Source organism: Ornithorhynchus anatinus, chromosome 15 (genome assembly GCF_004115215.2).
Source record: "Ornithorhynchus anatinus isolate Pmale09 chromosome 15, mOrnAna1.pri.v4, whole genome shotgun sequence".
NCBI lineage: Eukaryota > Metazoa > Chordata > Mammalia > Monotremata > Ornithorhynchidae > Ornithorhynchus > Ornithorhynchus anatinus.
In genome coordinates, this window is record NC_041742.1 from 22998030 (window position 1) to 23016400 (window position 18371).

At 44.6% G+C, this 18371-nt stretch overlaps 1 long non-coding RNA gene across 1 annotated transcript in view; it reads left to right on the forward strand.

Moving 5' to 3' along the window:
• The window catches only part of LOC120638854, an 88104-nt gene that overhangs the window by 6052 nt on the left and 63681 nt on the right, over window positions 1–18371 (forward strand). The gene's annotated exons all lie outside the window — the stretch shown is intronic.

Consider the following 18371-nt stretch of genomic DNA (forward strand, 5'->3'; position numbering starts at 1 on the left):
TCACTTTCCCTTTTCTCCCCGTATTGTGGCTTTTAAAATTGTTTCCACATTTCTCCTCGATTCCTGTGCCTTGCCCCCGCCACCCGCGGCCCCTAGAGCTATTGCCCTAGAAGGGATTAACGATGAGGCCACCGTGTTGTAAACCTAAACCAACAGGATGGCTCCTTAGAAACTAGGACTATCCAGCCTTACTTGCCGCGTCTTAAACCCTGGAATTACGTACCAAACCAACAGATATTTTATAGAAAACACGGAGATTTACCTAGAATTTACCTAGGTCTGGAATCGCTAGTGAAAATCCGAGGAGGTGGCCGTTCTTTTCCCACGCCAGACACCTCCCCCTTCCTCTCTCTCTCCGAATTCCTAATTGTCTTTGCCCCCTGCCAAGCCTGAGATCTGGGTATTCAAGTGCTGGCATCTTTCTGGTTGAAGGTTTAAGCCCGGGCAGAGAAAGAGCAAAAAGCAGCATCGCTTTCAGTTCCCTTGGCAGCTCGCTGTGCCAGGGACATCTTAGAAACTTCCTGAAAGGATTCCTGGGGCCCGAGACCGTTGACCTAGTTCCCAGTAAAATGGTCGACTTAGAAGAACTCCTTTCCTAGGCCTTTCGGTCCGTCCTGTTTTTCCAGTTGAAATTGGTGAAATGTGGTGAAAATCTACCTTCCTCTCTGACTCTCGGTAGACCGTGCCCACCCAGAAGCGCCAAGACGAACAGTCTCCCACCATTCTGTTGCAAAAGCTCTAATTCCACTTTTTCAGGGAGGCAGCCTGGTCTAGTTGAAAAAAACATGGGCCTGGAAGTCAGGAGACTTGGGGTCTAGGCTCAGCTTCGTCACTGGCCCGCTGGGTGATCTCGGGCTAGTCACTCGACCTCTCTGACGCTCAGTTTCCTCCAAAACGAGGAGAAGATACCTGCTGTCCCCTCTAAAACTTTGAGTCTTGTGAGGAACAGGAAATGGGACTGATCTCTACATTTGGCCCAACAGGGAGCCCATTGCTTTGGTGTCTAGGAAGCACTCAGTAGCATAATCAGTGGTATTTACTGAGTGCTTATTGTGTTCAGAGCACTGTACTAAACACTTGGGAGAATATAACACAGCAGAGTTGCTAGACACGGTCCCTGCCCACAGCGAGTTTTCAGTCTAGAAGGAAAGACATAAATATAAATTTACAGATCTGTACATTTAGTGCTGTGGGGCCGAGGGAGATGTGAATATCAAGATTTTGATGGGTACAGATTCCTATCCATAGGTGATGAAGAAAGGAGGGGGAATAATAGTAATAATAATGGTGTTACGGGCTGTGTGCCAAGCACTGGGGTAGATAGAAGGTAATCAGATTGTCCCACGTGGAGTTCACGGTCTTAACCCCTATTTTTACAGATGAGATAACTGAGGCACAAGGACGTCAAGTGACTCGCCCCAAGTCACACAGCAGACAGGCGGCGGAGCCGGAATTAGAACCCGCGTCCTCCGACTCCCAAGCCTGTGCCCTTTCCACTGAGCCATGCTGAATTGAGGGCTTAGTTGGGGAAGCCTCTTAGAAGAGATGTGATTTTTAATAAGCCCTGACTCGCTCCCCGTAGTCATCCCCCCCTCACAACACTCATATAACATATCCGTAATTTATTTAGATTAATATGAGTTGCCCGATCTAGACTGTAAGCTTGCTGTGGGGCCGGGAATGCGTCTGTTACATTGTCCTCCCCCCGAGTGCTTAGTACAGTGCTCTGCACACCGTAAACGCTCCATAAATACCATCGAGCGATGGAGGGAATAAGGCTTTGGGGGTCGTCTGTGGACGGGGAGGGAGTTGGAGGCCGGAGGGAGGGTGTGGGCAAGGGGTGCACGACAAGATAGGGGAGCGGGTAGGTTGTGGTGTTAGAGGTGTGAGCGAGGGGTCGTATTAGGAAATCAGTGGGGTAAAATAAGAGGGGGCAAGGGAATTTAGTGTTTTAAAGCTGATGGTAAAGAGTTTCTGTTGGTCGCAGGGGTGGTTGGGCAACCATTGGAGGTTCTTGAGTGGAGAGACCTTGATGACAATATGAACGGTAGGGATAATGGTCATCAAAGGTAACTTTCTCCAAGGTTTGGAAGAGATGCTTGCAGTGTGGCGCGGACAGGGCGGAGTGGAGAGCCCAGCGTGGTTTTGAGGTTCTGAGTTGGCTTGTGTCCTGGCCCCATCTGGAGGAAATCAGCTACTATAGCAACCTCCTTGAGGATTTCGCATCCCAAGCACTAAAGGAGAGCCAACTAAAAAGTACAAGCAGATTTTAAAGATTCTAGCAGGAACGAGAAGGTGACGGTGTATCGTCGCTTGTGTCGTCGTCGTAGTTGCGGATGTAATGGTTCGCGTTCTTGCTACGTATGATTAGAAGAAATAAACGCCGAGAGTGAGGTCAGGTCCCCACTCCTTCTGCATCCAATCCACACAAACAAAATATTTATCAATTTATACTCTCACTCATTAAACACATCTGGAAAAATAAATATACTGTGCATTAACCAACATTAGCCAAAGGAATTTAGTTTGTTGCCTTTCTGGCACAGAGAAGCTTTTGTTTCCTCCCTCAGATGAATTCCAAGGACGCTGCCAAAATCAGCTTAGTACGGAAAATTAACATAAACATAGTTCATTTCTGTAAGCAGCGATGCTCGTGCTGTGACGGTGCTAAAGGTAACTTTACAGACTCCTTGGGGAACTCTTCCAGTTTGTGAATTTCCTCGTGAGAATTGCCTCAGAGTTTAGGAAGAAGTTCTCTCTCTCTCTTTTTTTTTTTTTTTTTTACCAGTATCGGACCAGATGTTAACTTGACTTTCAATTACTGAACTGCCTTATAAATCCTCTTCATGTCAATAGTCCATGTCTCTACGTCTTTGGTATTTTATTCGTTCAGCAGTTGTATGCAACTTCAAAATATCTCATTGCACTAGCACAATAGCTTAGACCAAATTTACTGGTTAACCTTGGCCCAGTCACTTAACTTCTCTGTGACTCCTCTGCAAAATGGGGATTAAATACCTATCCTCTCTCTCCTATTTAGAAATGTGGGACCTGATGATCTCGTCTTTACCCGTGCACTTAGTACAGCGCTTGACACATAGTAAGCACTTAACAAAAATATGGTTAATATTAATATGTCATTAACATTATTATCACTCTTGGGTGGTTAGAAAAAATTGGATGACCCCATATTAGCAATGATTTGTGATTATCCAGCCCGGTTACCTTTAGGGCCTGCAGTTGTCAGCCCTCTGATAAACAGAGTTTGCATTCCTTAAGAGCCTACATTAAGACTCTGCCTTTTTACAGTCTTTGACCAATATCCACGTGTGTGCCCAATTGTCTCTTCTGACTTTTAACCACGTGTTATCCAGATGCAAGTTTTCGAAAGAACGTTTCCCTAACTACCTCGTGGCAAGTCGTAAACGTGAAGTGAAAACTAATTTGGGAGAACCGAGTATACTTAGCGGTAGAAATCCTTTCGCATTGCAAAAATGAAATATTGTTCATGGGAGGGTCATGTAGAATGTGTGTGCGTGTTCGTGTACACACACATTCATGCTCCCCCTTTAACCCCTCACTATCTGCATTTATCATCTTCAATCAGTTGAGGGCAGGAGAACACACACAAAGCTGCTTGTTCATTCATTCAGTCGTATTTATTGAGCCCTTAACTTTGTGCAGAGCACTGTGCTGGAAAGTGCAATTCAGTCATAAAGAGAGACAATCCCTGTCCACAACGGGCTTACAGTCTAGAAAGCTTGATTAAAATATCCATTTAAAGGATTCTATATCTCTTATTGAGTAGCTGTGATGAAAAAATTAAATCAGTTTTCACTTACATGTGTCTAACAGTGGGCTATATCCTGCCTGAACTTGCCTAGGTCAAATGTTAAGTCATTTTTCCATTTTAAGCAACATTTATAATTGCACGTGGGATTAATTTTTGTATACGAGTCAGTTGCTAAACTTTCATAACACTAAGAATTGTTTAAAAGGACTTCACAATACAGTGACCCCAAGATTTTGTTATTGTTATTAAACTTTGTGCTATGCATTTTTAGAAAATATACATGTGCCTTTTAAGAGTTTACATTTTCAGATGACTTAGCTCACGTAAACTGTTTTACATGGAGAGTTACATAATCATGCTTTGAGAACTCCCCCATTTTTCATAGAGCTTGGATTTACACTGTGGATTTTATATATTTTATCCTCTAAGAATATTGTAGTCATTTCTGTTAGAAGGCAGGAATTACATTTTTGCTGAACCCCAATTAGAGGGAAACTCGCATTAAGATACTCCATGCCATATTCCATACCACGTTCATGTGCAAGACTGTTCCTTCTGATGCCACGTCATGATGAATTCACAAAGATGTACATTGTGAGAAGACTGGCACATTCTAAGAGGACAGTCTGAACCGATTTTAAAATAGACCTCCGTGTTAATGACTTAACGAGGGTATTAAGCGCTATGTGCCAACCACTTTGCTCAACGCTGGGATCAGCTCACAATAATCAGATCGGAGAGAGACCTGGTCTACGGGAGGCTCACGGTCTGAGAGGGAGGGAGAACGGGTATGTCAATACCCATTTTACAGATGAGGAAACAAAGGCACAGAGAGGTGAGGTGACTTGTCCAAGGTCACGCAGCACAGAATGGAGAAGCAGGGACTAGGACGTGTGTCTCCCGACACCCAGCCTGGTGGTCTTTCCTCCGGGCCGCGGTGCTTCCCATGTTGCGATTGAAACTTTGGAAAGAAAATTCAGTTTTGTGTCAATGCGGAACAGTGGGGGGCAGCAGCTTATCATGGTTTAGCTGCGTCTCCAGGTTCTTCATTAAGTTCAAATGCAATTCCGTATGCAGAACAAGAAAGAAGAATGCAGCCTAATGAATCCTATTTATTGAGCGCTTACTGTGTGCAGAGCACTGTACTGAGCCCTTGGGAGAATCAATGCAGCAGGGTTGGTAGACACATCCCTTGCCCACAAGGACTTGACAGCCTAGGTGGTATACGTTGCATCTGCTCACCAGATAAGAAAATCTCCTTCCAAACCAGTATTGGAAGATACAGATGATGAGCTCCTCAAGGCACTCAATAAAACTTGATTGATTGATGTGATAACACATCTCACTGGTAAAAATTCAGTTATGGTTCGTAGTCAAAGTAAATATCCTGTTGCCTAAGACAGAAGATAGTCTATGTACGCCAGTATTTCTCATCAGATCTTAAAGAGGCAGAGTGAATACTTTTAAAAACAGGTGGTGTTTGGATATAATTCCATTTTAGTCGCTCGTGGTTGGGGTTCAGGCAGCTTACTTGCACCTTGGCAAGTAGAAAATTCAATCTGGACCGACATCCCACCGATTTTTTTAAATACTAGAGTAAAGACTAGATCATTTGGGAAACTTTGGCATAGTTTTACCTCTTGTTTGTCGATTGTGAGTCCCATTTGGTACAGGGACTGTATCTGACTTGATTATCCTGTACCTACCCGAGCACTTAGAAGAGGGCTTGACACACAGCAAGTGCTTAACAAGTGCCATAATACAATAAAACAAGATAAAGTCCGAACAAGATCGGGACAGATGATCTAGATGCGGGTGTCACGCAAGGGAATGAGTGGGAGATGAGTGTGCAAGCCATCAATCCATGGCATTTACTGAGTACTTTGTGCAGAGCGCTAAGTGTTGGGACAGTACACTATAACAGAGTTGGTAGACACATTCCCTGCTCCTATGATAAATTACACCCATTCTGGATATCCCTTGAAGTGTGGGGTTCCTACTTGGGTGAAACTGGCGCCGGCATCTGGTCACAAGGGTTTCACGAGTGCAGGCTGGGAGGAGAATGAATTTTTTAATTTGCCCAGAGCTTGAACGGGAGAGGAGAGAGCTCAGGTGCATCGAGCAAAGGTAATCCCACCTCCCTTTCTAAAAGCCCCCCTGTAGAATGATAATCCAAGAGACACTGCAGCCTATATCTACATCATTTGATGGAGCTTTTTTCTTATGCATTTCGTTTCAACTCCCTTATTCTCGTCAGTGGCTAAAAGACATGCTTAAGGTATAAAAAGAGATTTTTCTCGTTCAGAAAACCTATTAGCCTCTTGCATCAAGCAGCAACTGAATATAAACCTGTCAGATTGGGAAACTAATGCGTGAAAGCTTTATCAAGAACTTGATTGGCCAAATACTGTGACATGTTAATAATAATGTTGGTATTTGTTAAGCGCTTACTATGTGCAGAGCACTGTTCTAAGCGCTGGGGGAGACATGGGGAAATCAGGTTGTCCCACATGGGGCTCACAGTCTTAATCCCCATTTTACAGATGAGGTAACTGAGGCCCAGAGAAGTTAAGTGACTTGCCCACAGTCACACAGCTGACAAGTGGCAGAGCTGGGATTCGAACTCATGACCTCTGACTCCAAAGCCCATGCTCTTTCCACTGAGCCACGCTGCTTAGACCTCATAAATATTTTTCATAAAACGTAAGCAAGGCCCAGAGGAAAGAGCGTGGGCCACCCTGTCTGATCCGATAGTATTATATTTACCCCAGTGCTTGGCGCCGTACTTAAGCCCCTAGGGAAGCAGTGACGCCTAGAAGGAAAAAAACCTGGGCTTGGCTGGGAGTTAGAGGACCTGGGCTCTAATTCTGGCTCTACCTTTTGTCTGCTGGGTGATCTTGGGCAAGTCACTGATTTCTCTGTGCCTCAGCTTCCACGGCTGTAAAATGGGGATTCAGTGCCTGTTCTCCCTCCTACTTAGACTGTGTGCTACATGTGGGACAGAAACTGTGTCCAACAGGATTAACTTATATCTACCCCAGCGCATAGTAGATGCTTTACAAATGCTGAAATAATAAAAATAATAGAATAGTTATTGCTGCTATTATCAAATAATACGCATGGCCTAGTGGCAAGAGCCCGGGCTTGGGAGTCAGAGGTCGTGGCTTCTAATCCCGGCTCCGCCATTTGTCCGCTGCATGTCCTTGGGCAAATCAGTTCACTTCTCTGTGCCTCACTTACCTCATCTGTAAAATGGGGATTAAGAACTGTGAGCTCCATGTGGGACAACCTGATTACCTTGTATCTACCCCAGTGCTTAGAACAGTGCTTGGCACTTAGTAACGCTTAAATATCATTATTATTATTATTATTATTACTATACAGTTCATATGTTGGTGAGACCTGAAAATTCCAGTGTCTTAGGACAAGGGACAACCATTGAATCATGGAAAGAGTTAGGGTAAAAAGAAAAAGGGAAAAGTTTTTTGAACAGAACAGATGAGAAATGGAATTTGTTACCAAAGGATTATTTGTAGGCCAAACATATTAATACATTCTTGGAGAAATGGGCTGTAAAGTGACTATCAACTCAGATTCTCCCAAGTGCTTAGTATAGTGCTGTGCACACAGTAGGTGTTCAATAAATACCATTGATGATGATGATTAAAATTCGAGGGGTCCATAGTAGCATAATGGAGGGAAAAGTTAGAGGTTTTAGAGAAACCTGAACACTTGATTGTTAGACAAGATACTAGGCTGGAGTGACCGCTGGTTTGATTCAGTTTATTGTTCTTACGAGATGTTGATTGCAAGCATTCGGTCACTGGCATTTACTGAGCGCTTACTCTGTGCAGAGCAGTACTCAGCACTTGGGAGAGTTTAATGCACTAGAGTTGGTAGATGTAGTCCCCCCCCCCACGAGGAGCTTACAGACAAGAGGTAGAGACAGACATTGAAATCAATCCAGGTAGGGGAAATGGCAGGATAGAAGGCTATGTATAGAAGTGCCGTGGGGCCGAAGGGAATATCAAGGGCGGAAAGGGTACGGAGGTGATGCAGGTGCGTAGGTGATGCAGGAGGGAGAGGAAGGAGGAGAAATGAGGGCTTCACTGGGAAAGGCCTCTGGGAGGAAATGTGATTTTTAGGATGACATTGAAGGTAGGGAGTGTGAAGTAAGTTATATATGAAAGGGGAGGGAGATTTTGGCCAGAGGGAGGAAGTGGGCAAGAGGTCGGCGACAAGATTGAGTTACAGCGAGTAGGTTGGCATTAGAGGAGCGAAGCGTGTGGCCCGATTGCAACCTTGCTGCAAGGAAAGTTAGTGCTGGGATGTGGATTCTGAAGGTCAAGAAAAACACAACCAGGAAATTTAGTACCTTCTCCCCCTCCCTCCCAGGAGGTATTCGGAATTAGCTGGCAGAGTTGGAACTAAATTTTCAGTTCACCGTTTCGTCCCCCCTGCCTCTCTTGCTTGATTTATCCGGTTTCAGTCCCTTGTTCTATAAAGCCAGATTTTTCTGCCAGGGGCCAGTTTCTCTCAATGTTCAATCAGTACACTTCCCGTCTGTAAATTATGCTCCCTAGCAAGATGTAGCAATTTTTCCAGACTCCCAGGTCTGTTTATTATTGCCGCAGTGATATAAAGCCCCACTGGTCTGAAATAATTAATGTAGCCTTCAGAATTTGGTAGCTTTCAACCAAGGAGAATCTGTCACAATTTGCTCTTGAGAATTGTTTATTACCGTTAGTCAGTGAGTAATCTCAAAGACACGTTCTTCTTAGTCCAACTTCCAGGATTACCCGTCATTCCGGGGAATGTTTGGATCACTCTGCCAGGGTCTGATCTTTGGCCATCCCCTGTCTCCAGTGGGTCGTGTGACTGGGGTTGGATCTGGGAACCTGCAGCTCTGGTAGCAGTGAGAGAGCCCACCCCTTTGCCCTCATCAGGGCAGAGTTGGTAGATGTGATCCCTACCCACAAGGAGTTAACAAGGGACCACAGGCATTAAAATAGATTACAGGTATTTCCTCTGACTCGGTGGTTCCTCTCTGAAAAAATGGCTCTAGAAGACCTGAGGTTTTCAAGCACGCAGCGGAAGCCCAAACAAAAGTTTACCGAATGGAATTTTAAAAAGTGAACATAAATAAGTGGAATGATTCTGTCATCCATCTTCAACAGGAACTCTGCAGAGCACTGCACCAAACTTTTGGAAGAGTACCACAGAGTTGATAGACATGATCCTTGCCCTCAGGGAGACGGTAAACTAGCAGACAAGACAGACACTGAAAGGCACTCATCGAATGAAAACTTAATAATCAATTGTAAGAGGGAACTGTGGGTTGCCCGTCGACCTGGTTGCGAAGAGACGTTATTTCGCTCGAGTCGCACGTTCAGTTGTTGAGGAGAGATCGTGCTTTTTGGATTCTTTTTCGGGTCTGTTTTCTCCCCATCTGTCTAGGCGCGAGCCTTTCACTTTATATCCATCGTGTTTGTGCGAGTACTCTTCGCCAAATGTGACACGACCTTCATTTGGCCCTTAATTAGCTTGGTAGTTGCAGAAACATTTTTGAATGTAACAGGCCTCATCTTCCGCTACTCTTGAGAAGTTCCTTGTGTGCAAACACAGCTGCTGAATAGAGCCTGAGGAGAATAGAATTCATCAGTTTAAAATCGCAGACATCCCCGTGGGTCTGAACTGAGAACCTGGACGTTTGTTAAAGAAAAATATCCCAAGGAGAAAGCGAGGTTTCAGTACTCATGCAGATGTTGATGCATGTCTGTGAGCAAATCAGGCCCATATCAGTCCGATGACTTTTAATTCAATCATTGCTTAGCTGGATTCTATTTAATTTGATCAAAACCCATGAAACCAAATCCTTTGTAATAAGGATAACACAGCTCCTCCTTTATTTTGATGGATTTTAATTACTTTCAGCAGGAGCTATTGGGTAATCCAATTACTGGCTGTAATAAATTTTTCATTTAATTAATAAATCATGCCCAACATGTGAATGAGAGAGAAGAAAATGGAGGCCCTAGAAGCTTAGCATCTAACTAAAATACTGCAGTCGAAACTCAACAACTATCATCCGGGGTTATGTTGGAAGTGAGCCGCTGATTACAGTCAGGGCTGGAGAAAGTTGGAGGCGGGAGGGAGGTGGGGTAATTGGTGTCGACAGCTATCCTGGGGCCCTAAATCTTGGGATTCCAGGGGGCACCGGAGTCATCTCTCTGGCACCGCCGCGGTCACTCTCGTCACCGTCGGCCTCCCTAAGCGGCTGGGTCTCGGGAAAACCGAGAGCATCTAGAGCCCTGGATTCTCATTCATCTTCCCGTGGTCTGTAGTAGGAAATATCACTGAGTTCAAGCAGGGTTTGATTAAATGCATAGAAAGGTGGTCCTTAGGAGATTATCAGAAGAAAAAGATGAGGGGGATTTGAAAGTTCAAGAGGGGTTTAGATAGATGGATTATCAGAGGGGAGAGTTCCGGGTGTTTTACACCTAAACATGAGGAAAGATGTCAAGGTGGGCAACTACCCCCCTGTTCCCCCAACTCTCCTTGTTTGTCACTGTTGGGGGTATAATATTTGGTGGGATGGACCAGTATTCTCACCCAGTGTGACACTGCTTATGTTCTATTCCAATTTAGCCCGGCGAAGAGACCGCTTGTGTTTGTAGGAAGGGAGCCATGTCGGGAGCAGTGGCTCTTTTGGGCCAATCGATCAATAAGTGGCTCCAGAATACTAGCTCAGGGAGTTAATGCCGTATTGGCCAGAAAGAGCGATTGCACAGTCAGTCATTCAATGGAATTTATTGAGCACTTTTTTAAAAATGGGATTTTTTAAGTGCTTATTATGTGTCGGGCGCTGTTCTAAGTGCTGGGGTAGAAATAAGCTAATTCAGGTTGGGCACAGTCTTAGCCCCTTGTGGCATTCATAGTCTTAATCCCCATTTTGCAGATGAGTTAACTGAGGGCCAGATAAGTTGAGTGACTTGTCCAAGTTCACACAGCAGACAAGTGGCAGAGATGGGATTTGAACACTGGTCCTCTGATTCCCAGGCCCGGGCTCTTTCCACCAGGCCACTCTGTTTCTCTGCTTACTTACTGTACTGTTTGGGAGAGTACAGTACAATAGAGTTGGTAGACACAATCCCTGCCCACAAGGAGCTTGCAGTCAGCAGGGGAGATAGATCTTAAAGTAAGTTACATATAGAGGAAGAGACAGAGTCTAAGGATATGCACATAAGCTTTGTGAGGGTGGGGTGAATATCAAGCACTTGAGGGGTACAGATCCAAATAGAAAGAGAACGGTGAGTTGGGTGAGGAGGGGAAAGGAGAGCTTAGTTCGGCTCTTCGAGGAGATGTGGTTTTAGGAGGATTTTTTAGGGTGGGGAGAGTGATGATCTGTCAGATATATGAAGGAGGAGGGATTTCCAGGCCAGAGGGAGGACATGGGCGAAGAGTCGGCAGCAGGGTAGGTGAGATAAGCGTACGGCGAATAGGTCGACATTAACGAAGAGGACTCTGCGGGCTGGGTTGTAGTAGATCGGTGAGGTAAGTAGGAGGGGTAGAGCTGAGTGAGTGGCGTAAAGTCAGTGGTAAGTAGTTAAATCATTACTGAACTTAATAAACTGTGACTTTCAAGAGAAAAGGTGTTTCATTAGGTATTTACAGCTAGCATATGTATTTCAATTGCATTTAATTATCCCATTAAGGATAGCGGGTTCTGTTTCTCTGGGTCAGACATGATCACTCCTAGGAGAGGAACTTCCCTTGATCTTGTTAAAATTTGAGCTGACAGTCCGTGTTTGAAGCCTCGAAGTGCTTCAAATAATAACTGTGGTATTTAAGTGCTTACTATGTGCCAGGCACTGTAGTAAGCACAGGGGTAGATACAGGATAAGCGAGTTGGACCCGATCCCAGTCCCACATGGGGTTCACAGTCTTAATCCCCATTTTACAGCTGAGGTAACTGAGGCACAGAGAAGTGAAGTGACTTGCCTGAGATCACACATCAGACAAACGGTGGAGACAAGATTAGAACCCAGGTCCTTTGACTCCCAGGTCCATGCTCTATCCACTAGCCCATGCTGCTTCAAATCGGGGGGAGTCTTCCTGAGGTCCATTTGCACTGCACAAAATGGAGGGGAAAGCGGGGTATCGACATAGGCTTTCCTGAGCTGCAGATGTAGCTTTGGATTTGTATGCCAAGAAAGTTGTGTCGTGCCCTCTGGCATTGTGATTTAGCACTGGAGATTATGGTGGTTATTTAACATTTATGTTATTCAGTCCTAACAATGGTCTAGTTGTTGCTTCCTATGTAGAGAGATAAAGAACCTGCCTCGTGGACTTAAAGTCTCCATGAGACAGACGGGCAAGATGCCGAAAAATAAACATAAAGCTAGAAGAGTGCAATTTGAATTTAAAGTATTTCTTCCCCAGGCCTTCCCCTTGATTCTAGCTGTCCCTGTAAGTGTGGGTTCTGTAAGGATTTCCAGTGGGCACATATCTTGCCACATATTTCCACCCACTGTTTAGGAAACTCCTCTCTAGACCAGAGACAGGAGCGTCGGAGAAGTTAAGGCGGAAGAGATCATTGATCCAATTCGCGGGTATTTAGAAGCGCCCACCTTTAGGCTGGTCTTCTCAGTGGGGTTTTGAACTCTTCACCGAGTCTTTAAAAAAGAGCCGAGAAGCAAACTACTCTATAGTCGTTTAGCAGACTTTTCTTTTTGCTTCAACCTTTTCACATAGTGGAAACTTTCCTGTTGTCACTTCCCAACTTGGAGTTTTCGTCTCAGTGTAAACAGTGCACTCTCAGTTTTTAAGAGTCGCCAGGGTTTTGGCAGTACAGGATGACTGGAGAAGCTCTCGTAATAATTGGGGAGGTGGGAAATTTGCTTAGCCTGACCTAACAACTTCAACTTCTGCTTGCGTTTTCTCTTCTGAAGAGAAGCTCTGAAAAGAATACGAGCATTAGAGGTCTTGTCCGGGATATTTGGGAAGTCAAAGGGAGACTATCTTGAGGCTCAGAAACAGTGGGAATAGAGAGTGGCTTAGAAGTGTTGATTCTCAAAGATCCCAAAGTTAGCATTCTTGTTTTTCAGTTATCATTTCTATTAACAGTGGGTCCGGTTTCCCTGGGGCCTGACTTTACCCCCGCTCAGTATTTATGCACTAAACCGTCACCTAGGGAGCAGAAGGAGTAAAACTTAGCCCAGAGGGTCTCTTGGAGGGAAACTTAAGCACTGGGATAATGGAGCTTAGTAATGGTGTGGGTGGGCGTGTTTATGTGTAATTCTTTTTTTTTTTTTTTTTGAAGTTGACAGCACTGGTGATGAGATCCCATCTCTGCATGCAGGTGGGGCCGAAAATACTTGCATCTCTTCCCGAGAGTTTTCGATGTGTTAAAGCTCCTCTGCATCATATTGTTCTCTCCCAAGCACCTAGAACAGTGGTCTGCACCCACTAAACGCACAATAAATACCATCGATGGAGTGAGTGGGAGAGTTTGTTTCGAGTGAATGAGGAGAGAGAGAGTCAGACTCAGAGTGGAGCTCACGGGAAACACAAAGTCTCTAGACTGTAAGCTCGTCTCTAGACGGTAGCTAGTTGTGGACAGGGAATGTGTCCATTTATTGTTACATTGTCCTCTCCCAAGCACTCCGGACAGTGCTCTGCACACAGTCAGTGCTCAATAAATACGACTGAATGAATGAAGGAACGAAAGACTTTGAGGGATATAGTGCTCACTGCTCCCGAGTGTGGATTCCGTTCAGGTTTTCTTCCCTGGCTTGTCATTCAAACTCATCGATTAAGTAAGGAGTGTTATGCACAAGGGCTAACTTGGAAACGATCGCTTGGAGGTTGTTGCGTGTTAATATTCTGAGCTTCAAGGGAATGCCGACTGCTTATTGTTGGCTTCTGCTGGGCAGTCTGGATTTTCTGCGATTTAAAGTGTTCTTTAGCATTTGTGAATATGTTAGCTCAATGCTATAATGCCCTTCCCTTACCCTCCCCAAACTGTTCATAACCGTAGTCTCATCTCTGATCCTGAAGAGAATTCTTTGGGGCAGAAATCTAGTGATCGCAAGCCTCATTTGAGGTGCTTTGAAAACTTGAATTAGGTACATGCTCTTATGATCCAAAGCCAGCTATTAAACGAACTACCTTCTGAAGTATGAATATGAAGTAGAAACCACTCTACAAAGCAACACAGCTTCACTATGAAAATAGTTCAAAAGCTGAATAAGCCGAAGACGCTTGGAGATAACCTTTCCTCGGGCTCACGTATTCTGTTCTTAAGACACCTAAAAATGAATTCACACCAAGATTGTTCAGATAAAATCTGGGGTGAACTTGGGAGCTAGATGCATTTCTGATTTTAAAGTGTGTCATATGTGACTCTTGGAAGTCCAGTGAGGGGCAGGGCAGTGGCTGATCCTTTGGGCTTGTGCCTTTCTAATTTGCTGCTGTAGGAACCCGAGATTATTTTTTCAAGGTGTCATTCAATTTATGGCACACAGCCTGAAATGACCCGGACTAAAAAGCAATTACCTAACCAGGAGCAAAAGGCATGTATATGCCCTGGCCCTTACACTGGAAAGGTTTCAGAATGTCACAAGGCATGTGCGTAAAAATAACACATCTATTTTAGAGCTATCTGAAAGCTGGACTTTTCCTGTATTAAAATTTTCTCTCTCATGGAGCCTTTGAATGTGCGTCAAGAATAGCGCAACAAAAGGAACACTTTGTCCTTTTCTTTGCTAGTTTATTTTAGGCCTCGGTTTGACTGTTCCGCAGTCCTTGGCAACCGGTATGAATTGATGAACTAATCAAAATGGAGGAGAGAGAAGAAAGGCATTCCATTCGAGTAGTGACCGGTCACATTCTTGGGGGTTTGAGGTTTGAATTCAATTTGTATTTCCAACAGTCAGGAATCACTGCAGCAAAAGAAATGTATTTATTGGCCAGTAGGCCACTTGTAATTATTCGTGGCCTGATGGTGTAGTCTGTGGATTATCCAGGGCCTTATCCCCTAGGCACCTCCCTAGAGATGAAGAGAAAAAAGTTTGAACTCAAATGCCTAATTTTCATGCTGCTTTAATAAGCGGTTTGGAAGGGGAGTTGATTTAAACTTTGGGCTAAAATGAGATTTTCAGATTATCAGTGGATTGCACAGAGCTGCTGTCCCGTGTCCAATTAGCCAGATAACGGATGCTGACTGGCTTCCACCTCATAGATGAATTCTTCTGGTCTCATTCTCTTCTTTTAAGAATTTCCATGTCTAATTGAACTACCGAAGAAGGCCAGTCCAGCTGGGCTTCAGTGATTCAAAGTGGCCAGTTTTGCAAACGGAGCTAGGACCCCCAAAGCGGAGCGAGTGCCGGTCTCATCGAGCCAAAGCCATTTTGGTTTGTTTTTCTGAACTTCCGATGATGTGAGTTACCCCAGGACTCGGTTTGAATAATCAAGCCGTGCGCCTTGCTTCCGTGCCTCACTATTCTTGCCACCACCCAGCTGGCCGGAAGAGGAGGGAAAGGCCTCAAAGGCAACTGCTCCATCTGCAGTTTGGAGCGGTCAAGCGAGCCCTTAAGGTCGATTCAGGGTGGCCACTCATCCGGTCTTAGGATCATCAGGTTTTAACTACTCTGTCCCCTGCCCGGTATTGATGTGCACCAGCTCCCTCTGTATCGGGCATTTTTTATGTTTTAAACACCCGGAAACTCTATTTTGCGGTGAATTCCTGCAAAAGAACCTTTTTGAGTATGGGTCCTCTTAATAATAATAGTCTTTAAGTGCTTAGTATCTGCCAAACACTCTGCTTAAATCTGGGCTAGATAGTAGATAATCTGATCCCACATGGGGCTCACAGTCTCAGTGGGAGGGAGAACAGGTATTGAATTCCCACTTTGCAGATGAGAGAACTGAGGTGTAGACAAGTTAAATGACTTGCCTAAGGTCACTCAGGTAAGTGGCGGAGTCAGGATTAGAACCCAGGCCCCCCAACTCTCAGGCCCGTGCTCTTTCCATGCTTCTTCCTTATGATGTACCTACTTAAGTGATGTACTTGATGTCACATCTGTTGCTTGTGCTGCGAGGACAGGGGAATGCCAGGGATTGAGAGTAGCCCCTTTCTCATTCACCACAGCCCCTACAACTCCCTGCTATTCCCCCTCACATTTCAGGGACCGGGAAAGCGGGAGAACGAACCTCGGTATTCCTAGGAACTGAGAGTTTCCCAAGACATTTCTGTCACCTGTGAACTGGATGTTGTAGCTTTATTCTCAGATATCTTGGCAGCCACTTCTAAATAGCTCCCAATTTTAATTCAAATCCTATTCATATTTTCTCACCTTATGCTAATAAAGATCACTCGTTCCATGTTAAAATAGAACCTGGCCTTTTAGTTCTAATCAAGCTATGTTGTCAGTTTCCTCCCTCTTTCATTTTCTCAGAATATTACCTGACTTGACCCCAGCTCAACCCCAAAGCCTGATAGGAATTTTGATTTCCATTCCGAAAACCAAACTGAAGACCTGCTTCTCAGCTTTTATTTTTCATCATGCTTTCCCAACAATCACTAGGAACCTACAAAGTGTTTAACGTTGCAGCACTGTACATAAGGGCTTACACTTAGATAAAGATGTGGAAAATTAAAGAGCACTGCTGTCCTCATGGAACTTCAATCAATTGAGGGCAGTGGGGGACTATCATTAATAACATAAGCAACATTTGAAAGAATGCTATCGGAACAACATTTTGAAATTACTCGTATCTATGGTTTTCCTCTTGCTCCAGCTTTTCGTACTTAATTTTGTCAGCCTGTGTGCCTCACTAGCTTGGAAGCTCCTCGAAAGCAGGAACCATGTGTTTTCCCTCTATTACACTCTCCCAAATCCCTAGTTTGGAGCTCTGGTTATAATAATAATAACGATAATTATAGTAAAATAACTTGAATTTTTTTAGTATGTTGGGGCGGGGGGACGTCCCTCCATATTAGGTTTCTCATTTTGTCCTCACAACATCCCTGTGAAGAGAGAATAATCAGATACCCCCAGTTTTACGGTTGAGGAAGCTGAGACACAGAGAGGCCGAGATTATTAATTGAGTAATTAACCTGTGGTCACCAGTGGCAGAACTGGTTCAAGAACCTAGGTCCTCTGACTCCCGGATCCTTGCTTTTTCCTTTAAAACACACTCATTAGGTGAAGTAAGTACGACTGGGGAAGTGAGTGCCTCACTCCTTTCTGTCTCCCCTTCTATTCGTCTATCCTTCGCTCCCCTCCACACCCTCCACCATCACTGGGTGCCGTGAAGATGAAAGGCGCATTGGGGACTCGGAGCCAATGAGTAGCTTTTGCTGTTCCTCCCACCCCAAGCCCCACAACGCTTGCGTACGTGGCCTTAGACTCTTCCATTTCCTCAATCGGAAGTATATTTTAATGTCAATCTCCCCCGTCTCCTCCTCCTGGGCAGGGACATGTCCACCAACTCTATGCCCTGTACTCTCCCAGGCACTTAGTACAGTGCTCTGTACATGGTAAATGTTCAGTCAGTTGATTGATTTTGTGCTAAGCGTGTTGTTATGCTAATTTATTTGTATACATCATGCCCTCTTAGTAAGCAGCGAGTGCATCAAATGAATTAGATTATGTATAAAACGGCACAAAATAGAATCCATTGTACTTTGCTCCAAGGGTCGATTAATTAGTACATATTGTTGGCTGGGCTTTTCCAAAAGTGAACTGTGAGTCATAACTCTCTTCCTGAAGAGTAGACATTAATCGTCCCTCAGCCACAGAAACACTTGGCTAAGCACTATAATCGTCCAGGAGACAACAGAGTTCTGTAGCCTAGTAATTATATCGATGGAATTATGCTCAAAGGAGCAGGGCCAATGAGAGGACCCCACTGTGGTGAAAGAGCACAAAGGCACCATCCAATTGCTAAATTATATATGCGGGAAAAACATGGTTAGAGAAAGAGCTACTTCGTATACCATCACTGCGCAAGAGAGCAGTGACATCATCTTTTCATTCAGGAATTTCTCTGTCTTTCCTAATACCAGAGATCACTGAGATCCCACTTCAGGAGAGAAAGATTTTCCTAATGGTAAAAAAGAAAGTCGCGAGGAGGAAAGCAAGATTTTTAGTGGTTCCCTTGCTGGGGCTGTCGAAAGGAGCCTGGGAGTGCTTAAGCTGAACCTTCATACTTGAGCAGGATCTGTAAGTTGAAAAGTCATAGATGTACACACCAGAGGCAAGATGCATACAGAGGATGATGATAGTAATTGTTGTAGTTGTTTAGTGCTTGCTATATATGTGCCAAGCACTCCACTAAGCATTAAGATAGATGGGGTTTATGCAGATGGACACAGTCCCTGCCCCGCGTGGGGCTCACAGGCTAAGTAGAAGAGAGAACAGGTATTTAATTTCTATTTTGCAGTTGAGGAAACTGAGGCACAGAGAAATGAAGTGTCTTGCCCGAGGTCACACGGCAGGCAAATGGCAGGTCAGGGATTACAACCCAGTTCCTCTGACCCCCCAGGTCCGTGGTCTTTCCACTAGGCTATGCT